We start from the raw sequence: 14,436 nt of genomic DNA, 5'->3' as shown, positions 1-14,436 counted from the left end.
AATAAAATTACTTTCTAGGCTTTCCTTTCAGCCATCCTTTTTTGCACCGTTTTTCCATTCTGCGAACGGCCTCAACTTTGGACGACAGTGTGTCTGAGGCTTCGGACATGGCATCGTCTTCTCTTTCTGACGCCAATGACGTTCGCCGGCTTACATCAGGTGATGAAAGCTTCAATGGTGCTGTGAGCATCGTTGCAACTGAATCTAAACTTGCAACCGATGCACTTTCGGCGGCTGATGAAGTTGATTCAATATCTAAGGCTGTGCTTGGGCCGGCTGATACAGATGCTCTCGCCACAGTTGTTCTCTGAGCTTTTGGGGCCTCTGTACGTACAGTTTTATTATCGTCTGTGTCTGGTGCTTTTTCGATAGTTACTTGCACCTCCATTTTGGTTGACGCAGATTTTTCCTGTACTCTTGTCACAGTATCCTTAGCTATATGACTCGTCATCGGGGTGATATTTTGATCTTTGTTGGATAAATCAAGATTTTTCTTCATTACGTCTACTGATGGAGATATAATCGAAGATTTTGCCGGTTTTTTAAACTGCGCTGGTACGGGTCTTCTGTCAGCGACGTCAGTCCGGGAATGAGCCTTCTCATGTTTACTTTGTTGTGTCTGATGAGTCGACTCGATCTTGGAATCAATTATTCTTTCTATCATTGTCGCGAGACTTGGTGCCATCGTATTAAGCAACTGCTCCACGTTGATTTTAGGTGTGGGGGGAGCAGCAGCTGCTTCTGCGTATGTAGTCGATGGTCTAGGTGTACGTAGGTTTACAATCTTCTTCGCTTCAGGGTAGCTGACTTTTTGAAGCGTTTTAACTTCCTGAATGGCTGTTTCTGATTATACTGGGCAGTTCCTAGATCGACAGTTATGGTGCCCTTTACAATTAATGCAGACTGGAGGGTCTTTACATAGATCACTCTGTATCTTCATTCCGCATATACAAATTTCCTGCGCTTCACATCTAGCTGCAGTGTGTCCGAAACGTTGACACCTAAAAAATCTCATCGGCTGCGGAATAAATGCCCGTACATCAAGCCGATGGATGCCAGCTCGTACTTTTTCAGGAAGATTTGGCCTATTGAATGTCAAAACATGAGAGGCCAAAGGAAGAATCTCACCATTTCGTCTCATAGTAAATCTGCGACAATGAGTCACTCCTTGACTAGACATTTCCTGCACTATTTCTTCTTCAGTACAGTTAAGAAGATCACGGCAAACAACAACTCCTCTGGATGAATTAAGTGTACTATGCGGTTGGACAGTAACCGCAAATTCACCGATCTTCTTCAACGCCTGGACTTTCTGGCTTTGCATGTCGTTGATAGTTTCGACATGTAATCCATTAAACGTCTTACGGATTTCCTTGACAGGACCACCAGCACAATTTGTAATCTCTCTAGCAATTAAGAATGGACTTACCTTTTGGAAGTTACCATTCTCTTTCGTAATGACCAAAAATCTTGGTTTGGGAACATTATTTCCAAACAAAGCTCTTCTTAAATCTTTACTGATTTTATCAGCATCTTTTCTCATGTTATCACTCTCCTTACTTTTTTTCCTCTTCGCTTGTGGCGAATCGGCGGTTTCTAAACGAGGGTGTTTACGTGCACCCTCTGCCACGTTAGTTTGTTCAGGAATATTCATGAACATTGATCCCTTCTGTAGCAAGGTTAGCCGCCGGGGTACACCCCCACTCCAGGGCTACTAACCTTGGAGGTCCGATCCGGTACTCCGGTGGAACCGGCATATGTCCTGGCAGAGAGCGGATGCGCAGTCTCTGCACTGACTCCAGGCTCCTACTCACCGAAGCTTTCAGAGCTCCCATGCACCGACATACATGGGCACCATTGCTACATGCTTGCCATCTGCAATAACATTGACCCTGGCCGTCACACCGCCAGCTCTAAGAGTGGTATGAATCCATTTCCAAAATCGTTTGTTATTCCATTTCCTGCAGGTAGCCAAAAATCCAGTCCGTTTAGTGACCTGAAGTTGGAACCAGGTCAACCTTAACAAAGCACATCCGAGAAGCAACACTCGGAACCCCGTTAGCCAGCTATATGTAATGTACTTCAGTACAGCTGTTGCCACCCTGGACGTGGAACGTAGATGTTGTGTTCCGGACGTGGGGAATATCTACCTCAGGGCATCAAATTATTTATTATGTGCACTACTTTTTTTGGCCTACCCCACATTAGAGACCACTGATCTCGACCATAAAAAAAATAATAATAATTTATGTTTCATTAAAATTAAGTGTTATACCCTTCACACAAATGTTCACAGTAATATTTTTAAATTCGAAATTTATATTTGATGTAATATTTTTTTCTATATAAAATCTCTTGTTTGAGGCTTTCTGATGCCAGATTATTTTATTTTACCAAATACATATGTGTATGTTTTCATTATACCTATAAAGAAAATGTTCTTTCATAAGGAAAGAAATAAATTTTACAAAAATTATTCTTTATCTATCTTATATTTTCTTTCTATGTTCAAAAACGTTTACTATTCTTATGCTTTTAAAAAAGGCGTAATAAAAAAGGGAGTCTGACAAGAATGTTCTAACAAGAATGTATCCCCGTTACTTTTTAATCTTTACTTACAACTAGTAATCAATTATGTTAAAAAACAATTTAGATCCAGAGTAACAGGACAAATTGAAAAGATAAAGATGGTACGATTTGCTGTGCTATAGTAATTCTAGCCGAGAGTAATAAAAATTTAGAAGAAAAGATGAACCGCATGGATGAAATCATACGCAAGAACTACCGCATGAAAATAAACAAGAACAAAAACGAAATTAATGAAATGTTGTAGAAATAATGTAGACGGACCACTCAATATAAAAATAGGAAGAGAAAAGATTATGAAGGTAGAAGAATTTTGTGTTACTTGGAAAGTAGAATTACTAAAGATGGACGTACCAGGAGCGATATAAAATGCCGAATAGCACAGGTGAAACGAGCTTTCAGTCATAAATATATTTTTTTTACATCGAAAATTAATTTAAACATCAGGAAAACATTTTTAAAAGTATATGTTTGGAGCGTAGCTTTATATGGAAGTGAAACTTGGACGATCGGAGTACCTGAGAAGAAAAAATTACAAGCTTTTGAAATGTGGTGCTACAGGAGAATGTTAAAAATCAGATGGATGGATAAAGTGACAAATGAAAATGTGTTGCGGCAAATTGATGAAGAAAGAAGCATTTGGAAAAATATAGTTAAATTCCAGGATAAAGCATCCTGGAATTGAAGAGATAGGCAGGTGGGATAATTGTACAGGCAGGCAACGTTTAGAATTTGTAAAAAAAATTGTTAGGGATGTAGGATGTAAGGGGTATGGCGAAATGAAACGATTGACACTAGATAGTGAATATTGGGAGCTGCATTAAACCATTCAAATGACTGAAGACAAATAAAAAAAAATAAATTTTCTTAAAATTAAGAAAACATCCGTCTTTTAAGCAAAAATAGATGACAAATGAACGAAAGATAAATAATATTAAATTTTTATATATATCATTAAAAAAATATATTATCGTAAATTTTTTTAATAATTTGAAAATATCATAAAACTATAAAACTCATAAAATGGAATAAAGAGAAAGTATTATGACCAAACGCAAGGGAATATATATTCCCTTGAATATAAAAAATATATTTTCTAATAATATTGTATTAGATACTGTGTCATACCATGTGTTGCTTTTATATATACACATTGGAAGCACATAGCTACATAGAGATTTCTCGTTAAACATTATATTACATACTTCAAATTCTTTCAAAGATATATATATATATTTTTAAATTTATATTACATTAAAGTAAAATTTAAAAAGTTACGTTTTATGACAGTAAAACTGAAATTACGAAGAAAGAAAATATAAGATAGATAAACAATAATTTTTGTAAAATTTAATTTTTATTTTACGATAGGGGAACATTTTCTTTAGAGGCATAATTGAAAAATACATACACTTATTTGGTAAAATAAAATAAACAGACATCAGAAAACCTCAAACAAGAGATTTCATAGAGAAAAGAAAAGTTAGAAATTAAAGATATTACTGAAAATATCTGTGTGTAATATTGTGTAGAACTTAATGTTAATGAAACATAACCCCGAAGGGAAGACAACCTTCATGACAGTTAGGCCGCCATACTCTACCCCCTCTGTACATAGCTCTTAGGGGCTTTACCGTAGGTCATTTTCAGTACTTCAGCAACAGACATAAATAAACATTTAAACACATATATAATGTATTCATAACCTAGACGTAAACAGAGAAAGAAAAGAAAATTAAAACAGAAAAGCAATATAGACTAAAATAGAAACATTGAAAAACAAACGACAAAACAATAAACACCAAAACAAGATCATAAACAGAACACTAAAATAATCCAAAAGCAAAAACATAAACCAGATATAACCATTAGAATATTAAATTACCCCCCAAAAAACACATACGTATAAATACTAAAACTGACAATATTAAAACGTAATCAAAAACAAAAGACATGTTAGAAAACAAAACAATAAAAACAACGTCCGCCTTTGCTTTTGGGGACGACCAAAGGTTGAAACAGCCTCGTCCATGAGGGGTGGGACGTTAAGGTGTCCCATTTTCGATGATTGGACGGGGACTTCCTTTGGAACTTCACGTCGGGGTTAAAGGAAGACCGTAGTCCCGATGGGGGATCCTTCTGGGATTCCCCATTAGAGGGGTAGCGTCAAGACCAGATTCCCGGTGGGGGCGAACCCCTTGGGTCCCCTAATTAGAGGCATGGCGAATAATTAAAGACCTAGTTCCAGCTACCTGGGGGGAACCTTAGTGCCTGCTGAAGTAGTTTGAAGCAATGGCACCTCCTGGAGCTGTGTACTAGCTTAGTCCCGGATCCGGTTCCAGGGGGGGAGATAAAAAAGTAAAAAGATTAAAAAAATTAACACAAACACGGCATAAACACAAAAACATAAATAAAATCAATAACTATCACATATTGATCCGGCGACATACAATGTCCCGCGCACGATTGCAAGCAGGATATTCGTCTGATCGACAGTCGTGCCTTCTCCTTTCCGCAAAACTAATATTGTTCTTTTTCTTTCCAAAATTTCGACACATGCCCCAGCGCAAAACAATGATAACAACGACTAACTTTGAGGTAATTTTTAACACTACAAGATGTGAAATCTACGAACACTCGACCTTCCTCTATGAAGAACCTACGTAATTCATTATTCCACTCTATAATATAATGGAATTCGTCTCTTTCCCTTTTGCCAGCACGAAATAAGAACCACCGGATTGGTCTAGTGGTGAACTCGTCATAGCAAATCTGCTAATTTCAAAGTCGAGAGTTCTAAGGTTCAAATCCTAGTAAAGGCAGTTACTTTTATATGGATTTGAGTACTAAATCGTGAATACCGGTGTTCTTTTGTGGTTGGGTTTCAATTAACCACACATCTTAGGAGTAGTCGACCTGAGATTGTACAAGACTACACTTAACAATCATACAATCATTTACACTCGTAAATATCATCCTCATTCATCCTCTGAAGTATTATCTGAACGGTAGTTACCGGACGTTAAATAGCAAAAGAAAGGACGAAATATGACCTTAAAATAATTACTAAATTCAGCAGACGTATATTTCGTGTTTTGGACACGAATGGTATCCAAAAGATCTCAAATTAGATCTTTTCGTTTCATATTATGAAATGGTTTTATATGAAATTTAATCGGAATAAATGAAAACAAATTTATATATATATATATATTAAAATACTAAAATAATAAAATACTAAATACTAAAAATACAGTTCTGGGACTTATATATATATATAAGTCCCAGAACTGTAAATTTATATATATATATATAATATATATGACATTTAAAAATAATTTTATATATATATATATATATATATCCCAAAACTGTATTTTTAGTATTTTTCTAGACATAAGAAATTATTATCTTTTAAAAAATTCCAAGACTGTTTTAAACCCAGAATTTTCTATAATAAACATAAAGATTTTTTCCTGAGTGTACAACGAAGTGTCGTTGTTAGCGCCAGACACGATATTTATACAGTACATAAATAATTATTAAAAATTAAATTTAAAACTAAAAACCCACAAAGTGAAATAAAACCACAATGAAATACTACGTCAATAATCTAAATTAAAACAAAAATATTACCATCTGTCTTATGGGTAAATTTATACGGTAAATGGTATAAACAGTCGAAAGCCACTCTATTAAATAAAATTAATTGAATATAACCGGACGGCCCTGAGAAATCGTAAAAGATTAGATAACATTGTTTCATTGTACCCCAAGTACTTCTCACGTCAGCTCCTAGTTTAAACTTGTGACACAATGCAGTGTAACAGATACAATCCACGAGGATGTGATGCACAGTTAGTTGGCAGTCGCAGCATGAGCACAAACGAGTGTTTAAGTTTGTGTCTTCAGATATCCATGAGTTAGGTAAGTTTTTATACTTACCTAACTTTATTTTGCCTTCTTGGCTTGTTTTAGTAAATTTTTATTATATGATTAATATTACATTTACACCTTGTATAGGTTATTATTTCATACCCTTTTAATAATAACTACCGGGCGATAATAACGACCAAGCGTTTTTCGCCCACAAACAACCAAAAAAAAAAAAAAAAAAGGTTATAAGGGTTATTTCTACAGGATAACAAAATGTTTTTAACTGGGAGAAGTTTATTATTTATTGGAATGGTAGCATTCCATTGCCTTTGCCATCATCAAAAACCACCCTTTTGAAAAAACCAGATAAAAATGAAGATCGTTCGAAACAACGCGGTTAGCGAAAGGAGGCTGGAAACAAGCCTCTTTTGCGCCCCATCAGTGGGCTCAATACCTGAAATACAAATATGATTGCAGATCCAGCTGAAGCTCACAGTTGTACTACGTTGAGTCATTTGATAAATAACACTCTGAATCTCACAGAAAATAGGGTGTCTGGAGTACATGTTAATAATCGCCTGTTAGGTACTCATGGAATCTGAGCAGATAAGTACGTGTCAATATGTTGGCTAATTATATTTAAGGCGTTAAATATATATTAAATTATATTTAAGGTCTTTAATAACATACAGTTCTACAACGAAATTACTATGATACTGGGAAGACCAAACATGTATTTTCTATTGCAAACCACAACCAACAGAATTAACGTTTTTTGAGCCGTCCGTATAAACTATAGCATCTGGATTAACGTTATTTATAATATTATAAAACTTTTCTCTTAAGATAACCGGATTTATGTTATTTTTATGACACTAATAAAAACGAATAGAAGACCGCCAAGGAAGATAATAACATGGAGCAGCAGTAAGAACTACAGGTAATTGTATATTTAACGCTAAGAAAAGAGGTCGAGCTCTAGCGAAGCAGTATTAGTGATTCTCTTTAAAGATAAAAGATGTTTATGTCTATCTCGTCACTAAGTCACGAGATAAAAATATTTTTTTAAATTTCAGGAACAGGCAAATTAAGTTGTAAAACTATTTATTTATTTTAACAATAATTCAACGGCTATATATAATAAGTAATACGGAGCATCTAAGTAATTATAATATCTTATAACTTTGACCCTTATTAATATCAATTAATAAGAGACAAAACCTTAAAAAGTAAGACATCGAATGATGAAACTTATTAATTATTGGAATAACGATCAACATATCGAGTCTAAGTTTATTTGGAAGCACAAAGAAACAAATACGCACCAGCCGTATTGGAAGATCCACCGAGTAACTCAAAAATTTATAAAAAAAGAAATTATCAATGTGGTGAATTCCCAAATTATTTTTAAGGATTCTATATTAAATATTTCTCTCAGATTCTGAATGATATCCAAGAGGACAAAGTTTTTGAATCTTTTGTAATACAAGAATTTATTCTGCACAATCAATTGAATTCACTTGGAATGGATTCAAGATAACAAATCCGTATTTCAAAATGCTGTGTACAAAAGAGTAGAATTAGTTTTATTATTGGAATGATATCCGTATATAGTTTTATAATCCTAATTACAAAACCGAATAATTTATTGGTACTATTGTTTACGGAGTCAATTTGTTGTGAATCAATCAATGTAAAATCCAGTAGTATTATAAGATCTTCCATCACAAATACTCTAACCAAATTTGTATTACTTATTCTGTAATTGTAGATCTGCTAATTTAATTTCCTGTGAATCTAAATACATAACAATTTTCGAATATGTGTCCGCTATAGATTAAAAAACTACTGGACCGATTTAAGCGCGGTTTTTTTAAAAATGGCTCGCGTTGTCCGAAGAAGGTTTAAAGCAATTGAACTCCTCAATCTGACCAGTAGAAAGAAAGTTAGGGTATTTTGAACCGACTACTTTATTTAGGGAGTAGTTTGAATTAAATCCGATAGATAGTACTGTTGTTTTGACAGTTGGATTTATTTACATTCTGACTTAGAAAGTGAAAGGTTAAATTTTGTGAAGTTTCGAAATGTTCAGGTTTTTAATGTTTTATTAAATTTCAATTGTGTTCATTTAATCTAATGTATATATATATATATATATATATATACATTAGATTAGTATATATATATATATATATATATATATATATATATATATACTCAAATCTAGAAATAGCGAAGCATTGCCGGGGCAACTAGTATTGTAATATTTAATTTTTTAATGCTTAATTCAAGGTCATTTTACGATTTAATCTTAAAATAATATCACATGATCCCGCTAGAGTAGAATGAAATCATAATTAGAAAGGATCATGTGATAAATTTGTCATTTGATCCGTATACATCATACATCTTTAATAGCCAAGGCAGCTTGAGAGGTCATTGATTTATAATAGCACCACACTTTTCCTTTAACATAGCAATTCCAGGTGTATTCAACAGGAAAGTAAAATATTTCTAAAAAAAATTATGTGCCAATGAAACTGCACAAAGTTTTTTATCTTTAACGGATGAATAGAAATTGTATCATTATAAGTTAAGATTCATGATGTGGTGTATAGACACACCACATCATGAATCATAAAAATAATATTGTTTTTAATATTCAAATATTAAATATTCATATGTAAAAGTCTGAAGTTACATTTATATTATAATAATGAAAACATCGGCGAAAAAAATGCAAGTTTATTCAAACTATAAATAAAAAAGTTTATTTTTTCAACGGATTAAAGACAATCTATCTATATAAATAAAAATATAAATGTTCGTTTGTTCAAAATGTTAAATCTCCAAAAGTTCTTCACCGATTGCTTTGAAATTTTGATTTAACGTTACAATCCAAGACGCGCGTGTTTTTATATACTTACTATTTATATACCTAAGATGTCACACCGGTGACAGGTAAAAACATGCTTTTTTTAAAAAACAGCGCAATCTGTTGGACGTAAAAGCAACACACGCTATACTAAATATTTTACAATTCCATTTCAATTTTTCTGATACGTGTGTCTGCTATAGAATAAAAAACTACTGAACTGATTTACAAGCGGGGAAAAAGGGAGAAAGGGAAAAATCGGAAAAGGGAAAAATCGAATAAAGTAAAGGGGAAGAAGGAAAAAAGGGAAAAAGGAAAAACGGGAAAAGGGAACAGAAAGGAGAAAGGAGAAAAAATAAAAGCGGTAATGGAGAGGAGGAAGGGAGAAAGGGAAATAAGGAAAAGATAAATCAGGAAACGGAAAAGGGATAGGAAGGGGGAAAATTGTGGAAACGAACAAGGAAATACAAAAAAAAAGATAATGGGGAAAAGGAAATTGGGGGAGAGGGAAAGGGGAAATGAAAGGGGAAAGGAAAAGGGAGAAAGGGTAAAAGGGAAAGTTTAAATTTTGTGAAGTAATGTTTATTTTGTTAATGTTTTATCAAACTTTCAATTGTGTTCACTTAATCTCTATATATATATATATATATATATATACTCAAAGCTAGCAACAGCCAAGCATTGCCGGGTCTGCTAGTAAGTATATAATTTTTAATTTCATCTAGCATTACAATGATAATAATAAAATAAAGTATAGAATAAATATTTTTTTTTTTGTTTTTTTTTTTAAACAGAATTGTTTTTATAAAACTATAATTTATATCAATCAAGCCTGTTTGTTACAAACTATACTTTAAATCTAAATCAAAAAAACAAATTTAAAAAATGATCATACATACGCATATATCGTGAGATAGATGGTAACGTAAAATACCACAGGAATATTGCCAAACAAAACGAAAAAAAAAATAATAAAACTCCCGTAAATCATCTGGGACATATAACAGGAAGCTACTGAAAGCAAAGAGTTAGCAGTTAATGGATCGGCAAATATTAAACGATATCAGTTTTTTCCCCAAGGTTAAAAAAAAAGAGAAGAAATTGGAAAAATGTTTTTCAGCTTAATTAACGTTATTAATACAGCTTAATTTATTAAATTGATTGGAAAAAAATTAAATGAATCAATTTAATTATTTTTATATAAAAAATACAACACAGAAATCATTCAATTGAATTCATTATATTAAATCTATATAAATGTATTTTTTATAAGGAAACGGTGCAAGAAAATTGAAATAAAACCGGTTATGAATTATTAATATAGAAATAGCCCATTTTATCTAAATTTGTGATTCTATTTCTCCTTTCAATTTTATCCAACTCATTTTCTAATATACATTCAAGAAAAAATAGCTAACAAGATGTTACTGAATTTTCCCAGGATTTGCATAGAGCTTAAAATTAAATCATTCTACAAATGACAAAGATGAAGATTGGAAATATTATTATTTATTTTTGTAATTTTGGGAAAACGACTTCTAAAGTCATTAGCCCTGTTATAATGTTTCAAAGTAAAGAAAAATCACAAACAGGATTATCAGATGACAGGGTAGATAGAATCATGGTATTTAAATAAAACAGATAATTAAACAAATGTGAAAAAATAATCTTATGTGCATACCACATGACTTCCTTGTTCATTTATTAAATTACTAATACACACTTTTTTTTTTGTCTTCAGTCATTTGACTGGTTTGATGCAGCTCTCCAAGATTCCCTATCTAGTGCTAGTCGTTTCATTTCAGTACACCCTCTACATCCTACATCCCTAACAATTTGTTTTACATATTCCAAACGTGGCCTGCCTACACTATTTTTTCCTTCAACCTGTCCTTCCAATATTAAAGCGACTATTCCAGGATGCCTTAGTATGTGGCCTATAAGTCTGTCTCTTCTTTTAACTATATTTTTCCAAATGCTTCTTTCTTCATCTATTTGCCGCAATATCTCTTCATTTGTCACTTTATCCACCCATCTGATTTTTAACATTCTCCTATATCACCGCATTTCAAAAGCTTCTAATCTTTTTTTCTCAGATACTCCGATCGTCCAAGTTTCACTTCCATATAAAGCGACAGTCCAAACATATACTAATTATATACTAATTATATACTAATTATAACTAAACAAATTATATTTCTTACTGAAGGCTCGTTTCGCTTGTGCTATTCGGCATTTTATATCGCTCCTGCTTCGTCCATCTTTAGTAATTCTACTTCCCAAATAACAAAATTCTTCTACCTCCATAATCTTTTCTCCTCCTATTTTCACATTCAGTGGTCCATCTTTGTTATTTCTAATACATTTCATTACTTTTGTTTTGTTCTTGTTTATTTTCATGCGATAGTTCTTGCGTAGGACTTCATCTATGCCGTTCATTGTTTCTTCTAAATCCTTTTTACTCTCGGCTAGAATTACTATATCATCAGCAAATCGTAGCTTTATCTTCAGCAAATCTTTATCTTTTCACCTTGTACTGTTACTTCGAATCTAAATTGTTCTTTAACATCATTAACACACTTTTAAAAGTACATAAAATTTTATTTCACTAATAACTTTTATTTTTTTTCGTATATTTTTTTATTGTTATTGAATTAGTATTTATTGTAATTTTTTTTTATAATCAGGTTAATAATTATTAATAAATCGATATACTTAAATTAAAATAAAAAAGTTAAAAAAAAAGAAAGGAAATGAAGTCGAATTCAAACCGATCAACCTTCATTTGTTAGACCCAAATGTTTTGTTAATTAAAATTTTATTTTTGCTATAACTCTGGAACTAATGAAAATAGATAGCACTTATGATATATCATTAAAAAGATTTCACAAGGAGGGCTTATTACTGCAGTTAAAAAAGACCAAAATCTAATTTTTTTGGATTTTAAGATATTTCACCAGTAATCATTAACTATTAACGTAAATTAAAATGAAAGTTTATCTATTGTTATAATAATGTTTTTAAATATAAATTATCAGAATTTTAAATAATAATGTAACTTTTATTAGTAACTAAAATATAATAATGAAAAAAATAAATTACAACATTGTTGGTTAACGTGTATTTGAATTTTTCCTTTCCCCCGGGCCGGATCCTGTTGTTAAGTATTACACAGCCCAGGAAAGTGTTCTTTAACGGATCTTCACGTCTCGGCCCGCCGGTCGGATCTCACTTTGTGCCCGCCTCAAACCCTCACAGTAGAATCCACCAGGCCCGACTATGCCGTCTCTGCGTCCCCAGTCCGGGAGTCAGGATGTATTTGGTTAAACTAAACGAAATAGACCCACACCCAAACAATAAAATCAAACCAAAAAGATCCTCAGGTGAGGAACGAAGTGAAATCTTTAAATTTTGAATTTAAATTCCATCTTTAAATTTCTAAAAATGTAGTTAAACCTAAACAGAATTAAATTTAGTATAATCATAAATTATATGATTCTATTAATTCATTTACAAAATCTAATATCAACATTTTCTGAAGTCTAGCAAATACAACGTTACACTCCAATACGCGCGTGTTTTTATTTACTTACTATTTATATAACTAAGATGTCACACCTGTGACAGGTAGAAACATGATTTTTTTGAAAAACAGCGCTATCTGTTGGACGTAAAAGCAACACACGCTATACTAAATATTTTACGATTCCATTTCAATGTTTCCGATGTGTGTCCGCTATAGACCACTACTGGACCGATTTATGCGCGGGGAAAAAGGGAGAAAAGGGAAAACTCGGAAAAAGGAAAAAAATCGAAAAAGTTAAAAGTGAAGAATGTAATAAGGAAAGAAGGGGAAAATGGAAAAAAGAACAAAGGGGAAAACGGGGAAAAGGAAATGAAAAGGGGAAGGAGAAAAAAGAAAAGTGTTGAGGGGGGAGAGAAAGAGAGAAAGGGAAATAATGGAAAGATAAATTGGGGAATGAATTGGAAAAGGGGAAATGGGTAAAATGGAAAAGGAGAAAAGAAAACTGTAAAATGAAGATGGGAAAGGGGGAAGGGAACAGGAAACGGGAAAGGTTAAATTTTGTGAAGTTCTATAATGTTCATTTTGTTAATGTTTTATCAAACTTTCAATTATGTTCATTTAATTTATATATATATATATATATATACATATATATAGTAAAATCTAGCAATAGCGAAGCATTGCCGGTTCTGCTGCTGTATATATATATATATATATATATATATATATATATACTGCACCGCAAAAGATAAATATTGAACACACATTGAATATTATATGTCATTACTTTACCACATTTTTTATGTAATCTTTTAGGTTAACTTTTTTCTTTGTTCGCTCGTTGTTCAGTTTATTTTGTATTTTTTTCAAATAAAATAAATCGTCAACTGAAATTAATTAAATTTATTAATAGATTACGATAGATAGATCTGGAGATAGAATATGATTAAAAGTGGGTTTTGTGTGAAAGGAAGTTGAAAAATAAATATGAAAAAGAAAACTAGAAAGGAGTAAATATAAACCATGAGTTTTGGGGGAGGGTAATCGATGGTTTTTGTTTTATTTTTTCAGTCACTGGGGGATGGAAACTGATAATCCTCTCTGGCATCTAATCCAATCTTTTTTCCATTCGAGATAGTAAGCAAGGAAATTGCTATATAATTAATCACACTAGAATGGTGTAGCATGGACTTTATTCGTATACCATTCATTACACATAATCAAATAAATGTAAATTCAGATAAACCTATTTTGTATTTTATATTTTTTAACATTACATTGTTGGCGTATGTAATTTTATTTTTAATTCCTAATAAATTAAAGGAAATATTGTGATCGCGAAAAATTTCGGATTCCAGATTTTAATAGAAAAATCATTTTGATCCTTCCTGAATCCATTTTGACTAGTTTTAGATTAGTTTGATGCTGTACGTATGTATCTCGCATAACTAAAAATGGTTAGCCGTAGAATGTTGAAATTTTGCATTTAGAACTGTTGTAACAAGTAGTTGTGCGATTAATTAAATAGATTGCAATCGACTGAACAAAGATTTCCAAAATTTTTTTTTTCTTA

This window comes from Lycorma delicatula, chromosome 11 (assembly GCF_047948215.1).
Source record: "Lycorma delicatula isolate Av1 chromosome 11, ASM4794821v1, whole genome shotgun sequence".
Taxonomy (NCBI): domain Eukaryota; kingdom Metazoa; phylum Arthropoda; class Insecta; order Hemiptera; family Fulgoridae; genus Lycorma; species Lycorma delicatula.
This window is presented reverse-complemented; position numbering follows the sequence as displayed.